Source organism: Lacerta agilis, chromosome 2 (assembly GCF_009819535.1).
Source record: "Lacerta agilis isolate rLacAgi1 chromosome 2, rLacAgi1.pri, whole genome shotgun sequence".
NCBI classification, from domain to species: domain Eukaryota; kingdom Metazoa; phylum Chordata; class Lepidosauria; order Squamata; family Lacertidae; genus Lacerta; species Lacerta agilis.
The window spans coordinates 7,384,242-7,395,608 of NC_046313.1; positions in this window are offsets into that span (position 1 = coordinate 7,384,242).

Genomic DNA, 11,367 nt, shown 5'->3' on the forward strand with positions numbered 1-11,367 from the left:
AAGAACAGGCCACCTGGAAGGGCCTGGAGCTGTTGTTAAAGGGACAATAGCAGGAGACAGCGCCTGTGAAAAAAGGGTAGGCAACTGTAGCCAGCAGTAATTAGAATTTTGCAACCTAGGAACCACAGAAACTAAAGGTAGTAGTAGCAGGACTGTGCTTGTTTTTTAAGCTTCATTTTTAAAGAAGACTTTTGGTTTCTATATGGTTGGGGGTTTTTGTCTTGGTTCTGATTTGCTGATTTGGAATAATGTTTCCTCCGGCTGCTGGTTTATTTTTGTGCGGTTGTTTCAATGTTTCTCTAACTGGTGTTTTAAAATTATTACGCTATGGTGCCTTGAGGTTGTTTATTTTCAATAAGGAAAATTGGGGAGATGTTGCTATGCAAATAATAATAATAATAATAATAATAATAATAATTTATTTATTTATACCTCGCCCATCTGGCTGGGTTTCCCCAGCCACTCTGGGCAGCTTCCAACAGACTGTTAAAATACAACAATCTATTAAACATTAAAAGCCTCCCTAAACAGGGCTGACTTCAGATGTCTTCTAAAAGTCTGGTAGTTGTTTTTCTCTTTGACATCTGGTGGGAGGGCGTTCCACAGGGCGGGTGCCACTGCCGAGAAGGCCCTCTGCCTGGTTCCCTGTAACTTGGCTTCTCGCAGTGAGGGAACCGCCAGAAGGCCCTCGGCACTGGATCTCAGTGTCCTGGCTGAACGATGAGGGTGGAGACACTCCTTCACGTATAATGGATTGAGGCCATTTTGCGCTTTAAAGGTCAGCACCAACACTTTGAACTGTGCTCCAAGACGTACTGGGAGCTACTGTAGGTCTTTCAAGGCCGGTGTTATGTGGTCTCGGTGGCCGAAACACTACTTCTTATGCTAGGTTCGTGCAGAAGCTTCTTGGGATCCTAACAAACACACCATGCATCACCCAACTCCAGCATTCCAGCTTCCCAATTGTCTTGCTCACCCCTTTTTGGTTATACTTCCTTGGGAGCAGTGCTCCCCCCACCCTCCCATGCCAGCCACATCCTGCCTCTGAGTCTGTCCTGGTCCAGCTGCTCCGCCAAGGGGGGGGGGGGGACTGGTTGGGTAGAAGGCAGAGCCACCAACAGTAGGTGGAGCCAGAGTCAATGATAGTCTGAGCTAACTCATTCCACCTTTGTCCTTGTCATCCTCCCTGCTGAGTTCTGCCAGGGCAACACTGACACTAAGGAGGAGGAAGCTGACGGCCTGGGGCCACACCCTGGACTGAATGTAAGAAAGGAGGCAGGCAGGCTGGGGGGGGGCTGGCTGAGGTTGGTGGGGCAGTGCCCCATTTGCCCAAATGGACTTTGTTCCCACAGCCTGCTCCCTGGCAAAACAGCTCTGCTGGTGAAGTTTTCTGCTGACACCTTTGTCTGATGCTGGCGAGGTCTGATGGTTTGTTTGTTTTTTAATACAATTTATTAATTTTATCCTGCCAACCTAGCAGTTTGAAAGCACGTCAAAAGTGCAAGTAGATAAATAGGTACTGCTCCGGCGGGAAGGTAAACAGCGTTTCCGTGCGCTGCTCTGGTTCGCCAGAAGCGGCTTAGTCATGCTGGCCACATGACCTGGAAGCTGTACGCTGGCTCCCTCGGCCAGTAAAGCGAGATGAGCGCCGCAACCCCAGAGTCGTCCGCGACTGGACCTAACTGTCAGGGGTCCCTTTACCTTTACTTTATTAATTTTATGATAACCAAAAACAAACAACAACAACAATAAAAACATTTACAATCAAATATTTAAACCGTAAGTCTTAATTGACTTCCCTCCACTCCCCGCCCCCCGGTTCCATTATTTTATACTTATTCACACACGTCCATATGATCTTATATTCTTAATAATCCAGTTTTAAAACCTTGTTGTTGTTCAGTCATTCATTCGTGTCCGACTCTTCGTGACCCCATGGACCAGAGCACGTCAGGCACGCCTATCTTTCACTGCCTCCTGCAGTTTGGCCAAACTCATGCTAGTCACTTTGAAAACACTGTCCAACAATCTCATCCTCTGTCGTCCCCTTCTCCTTGTGCCCTCCTGTGGGGATAGCCAGCAGATGGGACGACCAGTAATCCCGGAGTTCCTGCTCCCACTGCGTCGTGAAAGGGTCCGCTGGCTATGATCTGAAGGTAGTTGTCGTGAGTTCTGGAGGTTTCCGAAGGTCTTCTGCAGGTATCTGACGGTTCCGGAGAGTCCGGAGGTCTCAGGAGAGAAAGATAGGCTAAGCTAAACTAGGTAGCGGACAAAACTTAGAAGGCCAAATAAAAGCTTTTCAATTAAAAGAAATAAAAACTAAGAGACTGCAGTCAATGGTGAAGAAGCTCTCAACTGCTCTGTGCTGCTGGTTTTGCTTTCGGTTTCTCTCTGGCTTGTCCCGCACCCAGGGGCGTCGTAGGGTGGGGGCGGTGGGGGCGGGCCGCCCCTCGTGCCGCCCCTAGGCGGGTGTGTGCGGTGCTGCTGCTCCCGGGGTGACGGAAGGAGCGGCGGCGCGTGGGGTGACAAGCGGCGGCCCCTCCCACCACTCCCACGCGCCGCCACTCCCTCCGTCACCCCGGGAGCAGCAGTGCTGCACGGACGAGGCTCCCGAAGCGGCGGCCCGGCATCCCCGGGGGCGGGGCGTCGCCACGTGTGCATGCGTCATGACGCACACGCAGCGATGCCCCGCCCCCGGGGATGGCGGGGCCGCCGCTTCGGGAGCCTCGGTGGGCTGCAAAGAGCCCCGAAGCCGCAGCCTGGCACCCCTTTGCACTACGGCAGCGGCTTCGGGGCTCTTTGCAGCCCGCCGAGGCCCCCAAGCCCCCGCCCGGCATACCCCGGGGGCGGGGCGTTGCCACGCGTGCATCATGACGCACACGCAGCGATGCCCCGCCCCCCAGGGGTGCCTCTTGGCTTCCCGCCCCGGGCAGTCAAGGGGCTAGGAACGCCCCTGCCCACACCGATGTTCTCTCTAGCTTGTCTCGCACGTTCTCCACACCCGCTACAGAGAGCGGAGGCTATTTATTAAGAAATCAAACATCATCATAACAATTACAAGAACCAATCACAACCAAGTCTCTAAGCCAGTTTCTGGGCAGGAAACCATCAACTGACCGTTACATTGGCTAAATTGGCGCGCTTTACCCAAACGCGGAGGGATCCATGCAGCAAACTCTCTGCTGGATCCTTTGCCCTTCTTTCCTAATGCGGAAGGTTACCTTAAAGTAAACACAAACAAACATGTGCAGGAGCACCTTAAAAACGTATTCCCACACCCTCCATCTTTCCCAACATCAGGGTCTTTTCTAGGGAGTCTTCTCTTCTCATGAGGTGACCAAAGTACTGGAGCCTCAACTTCAGGATCAACTTTCTATCCATTCTTGTGGTTTATTGATGTTTTTACTGCTTATTTTAAAGGGGTTGCAATTGTAGGTTTCAAATCCTTGGTTCCACGTGCTCCATTTCTGCATTAAACACATACCTCGAGAGGTGGGATATAAATGTTTTAGTCAGTAAACAAAAAGGATGTCTTTACTTAAAACTCATGATGTGAAAACCAAAATTTAAGATCAAGCCAAGCCACATAACGCAACAGAACCCAGCCCAGAAGGAGGAAGTAGGTGGAGAGTCCCTCTTTCACAAACACTGATCCTCTTCAAAGATTGTGGGCTGGGAGATTTGCAATGCCAGCTGGGTCACCAGTCTAGACGGGCAACCAGTCACAAAGGCATAGAAGGAACTGGATGGTGGTGGTGGAAAATGTTCTCTTTGCTTGTCTTCTCCTGCTCTGGGAAGTAGGGCTCAAACCAGTGGCTTCAAGCAACAAGAAAGGACATTCCGACTCAACATTTGGAAAAACTTTCTGACTGAAAGAGCTGTTTGACAGTGGAACAGACAGACTCCCATGAGAGGTGGTGGGTTCTCCTTTCTTGTGGGTTTTTAAGCAGAGGTTGGATGGACATCTGTCTTGGATGCTTTAGCTGAGATTCCTGCCCTGCAGGGGGTTGGACTAGATGACCCTTGGGTGCCTTCCAGCTCTAAGATTCTATGATCCTATTACTCTATGCTTGCAGAAGGCACTCTATAGTCTCACACTTTCCCTTCACTCCAGGAGCAGCTTCTTCTTGAATACAAACATCCACACCAGCAGGTCCGGCACTTAAGAGGTCTCTAATGCCATTCACCGGGATGCGGGTGGCGCTGTGGGTTAAACCACAGAGCCTAGGGCTTGCCGATCAGAAGGTCGGCGGTTTGAATCCCCGCGACAAGGTGAGCTCCCATTGCTCGGTCCCAGCTCCTGCCCACCTAGCAGTTCGAAAGCAGGTCAAAGCGCAAGTAGATAAATAGGTACCGCTCCGGCGGGGTGGTAAACGGTGTTTCCGTGCGCTGCTCTGGTTCGCCAGAAGTGGCTTTGTCATGCTGGCCACATGACCTGGAAGCTGTACACCGCCTCCCTCGGCCAGTAACGTGAGATGAGCGCCGCAACCCCAGAGTCGGACACGACTGGACTTACCTTAATGGTCAGGGGTCCCTTTACCATTACCTTTAATGCCATTCACATTTGCACAGAAGGGGGGCGGGATCTGCAGTTTCAGGGCCGGGCCCCTATGACTGATATATGCAAAGCTGGTTTCCCCCAACGCTTAAGATTCCATATCTGATTCACAGTCAGCCTGCCTCTGCAGAGCTTTTTACAGCAACCCAATGAATTATTCTTAGACACCGAGAAGCAATAATGAGTGGCTGGGAACCTTTTCTGTTTGGCAACCACGGGGCTGGTGATCATCTATTCACCCTTTTTCCGAGTCAGTTTGAGCTGCCTAAGGATAGGTAGCAGGATACAGAGTTGGCATTTGTTCTGTCACTTTTTGTCTCATCATTTAGTGCCAGTTACAGGTAGGTAGCCGTGTTGGTCTGCCATAGTAAAAATAAAATAAAAAATAATAAAAAAATCCTTCCAGTAGCACCTTAGAGACCAACTAAGTTTGTTCTTGGTATGGGTATCTGAAGAAGTGTGCATGCACACGAAAGCTCATACCAAGAACAAACTTAGTTGGTCTCTAAGGTGCCACTGGAAGGATTTTTTTATTTTTTTATTTTGTTTCGTCATTTAGTGGTTCAACACAGTGCCTCACAACTTCGTGTCTGCAGCTATGCAAATCTGCGCAGATGCTTCTTGAAAACTCAATAAAAGGTTAACGGTTTTTTAAAAAAATTGTTTTGATCTGACGTTTTTAGCAGTGTACAGTTCTGAAAAGGTTGTGGTGAAGTCTAACTGGCTGCAAGCATGCTTCTCCTTTATCTCTCCTCCCCACCCCACCTCACCTCCCACCCCCGCGCGCCCTGCTAGATCTGTCGCACGCTCCAGCTCTCTGCCACTGTCTCCTTTCTCAGTTTTGGTTCCTCTCCCTTCTCACTGCATCGCGTGGCATGCTCACAATTTGAATCATATGCCTGGGTAAGCTGTAGTAGTTCATTGCAGGAACCACAAAGCCTCTTGTTGCAGTTTTGAAACAAATCAGCTTTTGGGGGGGTGGGTGGAGAGAGACTGTAAGATTTCATGGATTAGGGCCCATTTCAGCAGGTGTGTTTAACTGGCTATCATTTGACCACGAGGACTATCTAGTCCAGCCCCTGCCTGAAATGCAGGAATCTTTTGCCCAACGCAGAGCTCGAACCCGCGACCCTGAGATTAAGAGTCTCATGCTCTACGAGATCCCAACTAAAGAAGAACAGCAACGTAAAGAAGATGGAATATGCACAGCTTGCAGATCTAACATATAGAAGAAGAGAACAAGCAGATCATACGTCTAAAGAAGATTGGAAAATGTTTGTTGAATATATTGGGGGGGGATGTGTAGGCTACACCTGGAAACGTTGGCAGCATTAAGATAAATTCAACAGTGTGAACAAGTTTTGATCATGGGTGCAATAATGGAATACTGAATGGTTTAATTTATGTAAAATATGCAGGGATTTATGATATGCAAAATGAACCATAGAAAGAGAAGAAGGGAAGTCATTGATGTTTTAAGGTTGCTTAAATGAATAAAAAATTACACACACAGAGAGAGAGAGTGAGTTCTTTTTTCTGGGGGGAGGGACACAGGTGTACCCATACCCCTAAACATTTTGTGAATCTAAGTTTGGCCTCATTGAGGGGCAGTATTTCAATATGAGTAAGAAAATGAGAGTACCCCTAAACATTTATTTTTTTTATATAAAGAGTCTCATGCTCTACCGATGGAGCCTGCTTCTTCTCAACCTGGAGGGCCGCCTCCAGTTCACTCAGCAATGAAGCGGGACCCGAAGTGTGCCCAATGTCTGCTGCTTCCTGCCTTGCCAGGGGTTGGACTAGATGACCCCTGCCGGTCCCTCCCAACGTGGCGCTTCAACGCTTCCGGGCGCTAGGACCCAACGTGCGAGGCGCCTCGCTTAGGGGAGCGCCGGCCCTAGGACCCAGCGGCGCCGCTCCGAGATACACCTGTGCCTGGGGCGGCGGAGTTTCCCGCTGGCTCGCCCGGGGTCGGCGGCAGGTGAGAAGTCCGGCGGGCGGGACCCGCCTCCTCCGGGCTCCACCTGCGCGAGAGCGGAGGCTGCCCAGCAGTCGCGGCCGGAGAGCGCGCCGACCTCCGCGCCGAACTGGTGGTCCCGGTCGAGGTGAGTGCAGCCTCTCTGCTTTGGACTCCGGGAATCGGGGCGCGGACCCACTTCCTCTAGGACTGGGGAGCCGCTGGGGTGGGCTCCTTCCTTGGCCAGGGGGCAGGCTCGCCGCCCCCACCCACCCCCCCGAGTTTGGTGGCTTTCCCGTTTGAGGAAGAAGCGCATTTGGGGACAGGGTCCCGTGGGGTGGATGCTGAAGGGGTAGTGGGGGGGGGGCTTCCCTCTGGAGTTGGGGTGAATTCGTGGCTGCGCGGGGATGCTTTCACCTGTTGTGCCCTCCCCCTCCCCAAAAAAGTGTCCTTTGCTTCAACTGGTGATACAAATAAACATTAGAAGGCTTCCCCCCCCCTTTTTTTTTTTTTTGAAAATCTCGTTTTAACCCCTGGCAATCCAAATAGAGGGGGCTTTATTTTTGTGTTTGTTAGTCCAGCTAACTATTGCCTTAGGAAAGATATGGGGGGGGGAGTTGGTTCGGTTGCGTTGGAGGCGAGTTGAGAGATGCGACCTGGCTACTTCAGATGTCCTCTTTCTGCTGCTGTTGCTGCTTCCCCCTGCCTGTCTTCTCCCTCCCATCCCGCCCTTCTCAAACTATCCTGAACAAATGAAAAGCGGGTTTTGCCACTGGGAGTAAAAAACCACCTTACGATCCATTCACTTGTCAGTTCCTTCCAGCCCTTTCCACTGAATGAAGGTCATGTGGGGTGGAATATTGCGCTGGGACTGACTTGGACGAGCGGTGGCTTCTTATTGTGACACACAGTCATTGCACTTGGGTGTCTGGTTCACAGGTTCGACAGGTTTTGAACCAATACCGAAACCTGCAAAACTTGCTTGATTGGAGGCACAGAGAGCGGGGGGGGGGGGGTGATTCTGCGGATGTGTGTGTTAAGTGTGCACCGCAGGAAGTGGCACTTTTCTCAAATCTCCTTTGACTCTGCCTAAAAGGAGACTGTGGTCTGCGTCTCTGTGATTTTGAAATGCTGCGCCTATCCTGTGTTAACATCATTCGTAAGTGCACCCAAATAACCTCCTATGAGGTTCACATGCTCATTTAGCACTGAAAATTTAGGCATGACAGCTTTTTGGAGTGTGTCGGCTTTGGGAAGGCTTGAAATGTTGCAATAATGACCCCCATTCCATTGCATGCCATTTTATAGACCAGGAGTAGCCAAAGTGGTTCCTTTCCACTGTTGTTGTTTTTGTTGTCTGTTTAGTCGTTTAGTTGTGTCCGACTCTTCGTGACCCCATGGACCAGAGCACGCCAGGCACCCCTATCCTCCACTCCCTCCCGCAGTTTGGCCAAACTCATGCCAGTCGCTTTGAGAACACTGTCCAACCATCTCATCCTCTGTCGTCCCCTTCTCCTTGTGCCCTCCATCTTTCCCAACATCAGGGTCTTTTCCAGGGAGTCTTCTCTTCTCATGAGGTGGCCCAAAATATTGGAGCCTCAGCTTCAGGATCTGTCCTTCCTGTGAGCACTCAGGCCTGATTTCCTTCAGAATGGGTAGGTTGGATCTTCTTGCAGTCCATGGGACTCTCAAGAGTCTCCTCCAGCACCATAATTCAAAAGCATCAATTCAAAAGCATCAATTCTTCTTTATGGTCCAGCTCTCACTTCCATACATCACTACTGGGAAAATCATAGCTTTAACTATACGGACCTTTGTCGGCAAGGTGATGTTGGACTCCAACTCCCATCATCCTTGGCTATTGGTCCTGCTGCAGGGCTGCTGCAGCTGATTGGAATTGGAGATGCAACAACATCTGCTTTAAACTCTACCTGCAGTTGTCCTTGCTGTTGTTACTACTATTACTAAAGAGAGAACGTGGGGGCGGGGGTGGGGAGCAAATCTCAGAATGGACCTTCTCTGGAGGTGGTGGACTCTCCTTCCTTGGAGGTTTTCAAGCAGAGGTTTCTAAAACCATCTGTCTTGGATCCTTTAGTTGAGATTTCTGCATTGCAGGGAGTTGGACTGGGTGACCCTTGGGGTCCCTTCCAATTCTATGGTTCTAACTGTAGTGAAAAGAGTATGTACAACAATGTATGTAGTTAAGGAGATTTGTATTACCCAGTACTGCAAGTGGGGGAGGGGGGGTGAGAGGTGTTAGTTTGTTGGAGACTACCTAGTCCATGGGTAGGCAAACTAAGGCCCAGGGGCCGGATCCAGCCCAATCACCTTCTCAATCTGGTCTGCGGAAGGTCCAGGAATCTGCATGTTTTTACATGAGTAGAATGTGTCCTTTTATTTAAAATGCATCTCTGGGTTATTTGCGGGTCCTGCCTGATGTTTTTACATGAGTAGAATGTGTCTTTTTATTTAAAATGCATCTCTGGGTTATTTGTGGGGCATAGGAATTCGTTCATCTTTCCAAAATATAGTCCGGCCCCCCACAAGGTCTGAGGGACAGTGGACCGCCCCCCCCCCCCCCGCTGAAAAAGTTTGCTGACCCCTGATAGTCAGTTGATAATGGAGGCAACAATTTAATCAGGGACATCTGTGTTCACAGCTTAGACTTTGGACAACTTAGCACAAATGTCTTGGGAAGTTATTGTATCCATTTGAAAGATTGGATTGGCAGACACCACAATCCCACCACCACCGAAACAACAAAAATGAAACTACAATTAGGGAATGATTAGTCGCTGCAGCCAGGCCATCGATGTTTCTCTTTTGAGATGCGACTTGCCCTGTCCACCCAAACCCCCTGTCATAAATTAGGACCATTTGCAATTCCACTTTCCCGCCCCCCCCCCCGTGTGAAAAATATGCCCATGTCAAGAGAATGATTCAACATGTGCTCAGATCATGGGTCATTTTTTGTCTGCAACACAGGGCAGCACTCACAAGATGGCAAAAGTGACAGCGATTACACTCATCTTCTGATGGGGGGGGGAACCTTGGTTGTCCAGCCTTTCTGCAGACAGCTTGATGTGCAAAGTTGGCGCCTATGCATGTATGAACTGAATCTGCAATCAGATTATACCACTACGTTAATGACCTTCCCCAACCTGGTGCCCTTTAGATGTTCTGCACTACAGCTCCCATCAGCTTCAGCCACTGTGGACCAAAGAATAAGGATGATTGGAGTTCTAGTCCCGTGATATCTGGAGGGCCACAGCCTATACTTGACTTTCTTTTTTAAAAAAATTGCAAACAAAAATTGCTTAGGGGCAATGGCACCACAATATGTCTTCAGTAAGCAGTGCATTGTAAAGCTGCATTCATATTCATTTTTATTTCCTCCCCCTTCCTCCTCCCCAACTTTGTCTAAAGGTAGGTGAGCTGCTGCCACTCAACTGAGCATTAGATGTTTTCCCTTCCAGCCAGCCTCATCTCAAGCTTTTTTTCTGGAAATGCTGAGTCTCTTTACTTCCATCACTCTATAAGAACCAGTGGGCTCCCATTGTTCCAGCAGATTTATTTACATGTATGTAGATGTTACGGGTGGGTGGTGCAAGAAGAGAAGTCTGTGGGTAATATGATGTGCGGCTATAGCAAATGAAAAGCAGTCGATCAAAACTCATTGTTACTCTGTTGTCTGGAGGTCGACATAACGTCGCCGGGGCAAGACTTCAGGGCCGTCATCCAGACCCCCACTCAGCAGAATGAGCCGCAGGACTCCAAATGTTGGAGGATTATCACGACTTGAAGTAATACACCTTTTAACCTCACCCCAAATGAATTCAGACATGACTCAAATTTTGGTTTGGTTTTTGGCAGAATTTAGGCCACAACTTTATTGATTACAGCAAGTGATTGGTTGCATAGGCTCTGGTTCGACTAGCTCCTTGCACCGTTGCAGGTAGAGCTGGCCCGGGTCACCAGCATAGGTCAGCCTAGGGTGAACACCTGGATAGCAGAAAGCTGGGCACCTGCTCTATCCGCCGTCCAAATGTCCCCCTGGACTCAGGCACAGGCACAACCCCCTCACAGGGGTTGACCAAACCATTGAGTCCCTGGATTCCTTTAACAGAATACCCTTCACATAGGGATGGCGAGAGCGTTCCCCCATCCCTATCACCTGAACCAGAGCCTATCCGCAGCCTTACAAGTTGTGATGATTTTCTACGCGGCATGCGAAACCCAAATGGCAACAGCCAATCAGCCAAGTGGGGGAAATTCCTGCCGTGCCCCTGTCTCAACGACAGACGACACACAACAGCATAGCAAGGTCAAGCGCACAAGCCCTAAAAGTAGGGAGAGGTGGGCGGGTGTTCCAATGCACGTGCCGAAAAGAGGAAACTCAAGAAGAGGAAGTGCATGGGTATTAGTAGGTCCCTCGATCCGTTTAGCTTGCGTCCCATTGGCCAGATTGAACCCTGCATCGAGGGACCTACCGATTGGGTGTTGTGGCTGTTAATCAAAGCCACCCACAACACAGGGGTTTGGTTGCCAGGTCTCACTGCAACATGTGCCTTATTTAAGGGAGGACCCGGTTTGCCATCTAAGGTGCTTACCCAGCCACGCATCAACACCATTCAGTCCAGAGTCTAAAATAGCAAAACTGACTAGCAAAACTGCATGTGTTACAGGGGTATCTGAAGAAGTGTGCATGCACACGAAAGCTCATACCAAGAACAAACCCAGTTGGTCTCTAAGGTGCTACTGGAAAGAATTTTCTATTTTGTTTCGACTATGGCAGACCAACACGACTACCCACCTGTAACTGTGTTACAGGTTTTTTTTGGGGGGGTCAAAC